The following is a 2,678-nucleotide window of genomic DNA, read 5'->3' as shown; positions in this document are numbered from 1 at the left end:
TTTTTTTTTTAAACTGGCTAAGTATTGAGTTTGATCCAGCGTAATCAATATTATAAAGATCGCTGCCAACAGTATGGCTGTTTGAGACTCTTACCTGTGGCTAGAGCACGGATCAGCCAGCAACTCAGTCTGACTAGATACTCTACAGATGGGTTTGGCCTCCCACTGTCTTCCATAGCCGCCTACAAGTTGGGTGTGTATAATTTTAGCTCTGATACTCTTCCCCTTGCCATATATGAATTGAAATTATCTGGGTCACACAACTATGTGCTTCCATGTCAAGTTAGTTGACTCCTCGCATAGATGGCTGCTTGTTTGAATACAAGCGGTTAAGACCCCAGGCACTATTCTGATAGCTGGGCACCATCTACTTTCTTCACCACACTTGGCTGTAGCACCCTTATCTTCAGTGACCATTTCATGAAGGTGATTATCGAGCAGGGCCATGTTACCACAACTAACTTCTTGAATTGGTGCTAGAGTTAAGTAGGAGCCCAGACTCCATCTGCCTGTCCATGGGATTTGCATGCCTCAGATTTACTTTGGGGTTGCAATATGACAAAAATCTGTTCCATATGTATTCTTATACTGATGGGCATTTAGGTTATTTCCATTGTCTTCCTATTGTCAACAGTTTGCACTGAACATGGTTCTGCAGGTCATAGGGCCCAGTCATCTATTTTGTTGTCTTCTGTTTTTGTTTGTTTGCTTTTTGTTATTTGGTATTGTGTTTATGATTTGTTGTAGTTTGCATTATCTGTATTAAATTTGTGCCAGTTTTCTCATTGATGATCTTTATAGCTGTGGGATTTACTTTTAGGGTATGCCAAGAAGTTTGGAAGCTGGCTCCTGGCCAGTCGACTGGAAGATATTCAGATTTGTACCCATTCCAAAGAAAGCAGACCCAAGAGAATGCAGAAATTTAGAACAATATCATTATTATCACATGCAAGTAAAATTTTGCTGAAGATCATCCAACAGTTGCCACAGTATATTGACAGGGAGCTGCCAGAAATTCAAGCTGGATTCAGAAGAAGACATAGAACAAATAATATCATTGCCAATATCAGATGGAACTTGGCTGAAAGCAGAGAACACCACAGAGATGTTGACTTGTGTTTTATTGACTGCAAACGCATTAGACTGTGGACTATAACAAACTATATGGATAGCCTTGAGAAGAATGAGAATTCCAGAGTACTTAATTGTGCTTATGCAGAAGCTATACAAGGATCAAGAGACTTGTCGGAACAGAACAAGGAATACTGCCTAGTTTCGAATCAGGAAAGGTGTGTATAAAAGTTGTATTATTTCACCATACTTAGTCTGTATCCTCAAAAAATAGATCGAGAAGATGGACTATATAAAGATGAAAGACATCAGGATTGGAAGACTATTCCGATGACATAACTTTGCTAAAAGTGAGGGGACTTGAAGCACTTGATGAAGATCCAGGATTGCAGCCTTCAATAGGGATTGCAACTCAGTGTGAAGAAAACAAATCCTTACACTGGATAAATAGGTAATATGAAATGGAAAAAAGATTGAAGTTGTCAAGGATTTTGTCTCTACAATCAGTGCTCATGGCAGCAGCAATTGAGATCATATGCACTGCATTTGGGTACATCTGCTCAAACCTCTTTAAAGTGTTGAAAAGCAAGGCTGTTACTTTGAGAACTAAGGTACGGTACGCCTGATGTAACCCATGACATACAAGTGTTTTAATTAAGTACAAGTATTAATTACCTTATATGCATGTGAAAGTTATACATTGAATAAGAAAGACCAAAGAAGAATCGATGCATTCGAATTAATGATGATGGCGAAGAATGTTGAAAGCACCACGGACGCCAAAAGAACTAACAAATGTCTTGGAACAAATCCAAACAGAATTTTCGCTCCTTAGAAGCGAGGGTGGTGAGACTTAGTCTCACATACTTTAGACAGGAGACCAGTCTCTGGAAAAGGACATGTTTGGTAAAGCAGAAGGGCAGCAAAAAGGAGGAAAACCCTTGAGAGGGATTGACAGTGGCTCAGTCCATCAACAATAGACCCAAACATAACAATTGTGAGAATGACCCAGGTGTTTCGTTCTTTTGTACATTGGGTTGATATGAGTGGAACCAATTCAATGGTACCTAAAAGCACAAGAGTCCTTTATGGTATTGTGTTATCTTATTCATTTGGTTCTGTTATGATGGTACACCTTTTATTTCTTACTCTTGATATTTACCCTTCTTTTCCTTTGAACTTTCTTTTGCTCTGGTGGCTTAGTGGTTATACATTGGGCTGCTGGCTGGAAGGTCAGCGTTTTGAAACCACCAGCTGCAACTCAGGAGAAAGGGTTTTCTACTATAAAAAGTTAGTTGAACCAATCACAGTGATCGACATACAACCCCATCCACCCACCCAGGAGGGGGCTTAGCCGCGATGCTACCATACATACAACCCCATCCACCCACCCCATCCATCCACCCACCTCGTGGAGGGGGCTTAGCCGCGATGCTACCATGAATTGCGTCTGACTCTATTACTTGACTCCACCCTTTAACTCTCATGCTCTCTATGACTTTACTATAATCTCTACTTATTATCGCTGTACAATTGCGCCTACCGAACCTGTGATGTTTTGTGGGGTTCCCTCTTCCCTTTAACCCCACAAACCCCTTTGGGGGTCG

This window comes from Echinops telfairi, unplaced genomic scaffold, assembly GCF_000313985.2.
Source record: "Echinops telfairi isolate 266 unplaced genomic scaffold, ASM31398v2 ScPeMD7_10;HRSCAF=50, whole genome shotgun sequence".
NCBI classification, from domain to species: Eukaryota; Metazoa; Chordata; class Mammalia; order Afrosoricida; family Tenrecidae; genus Echinops; species Echinops telfairi.
The sequence above is the reverse complement of the archived record's forward strand: the minus strand, read 5'-3'. Positions refer to the sequence as shown.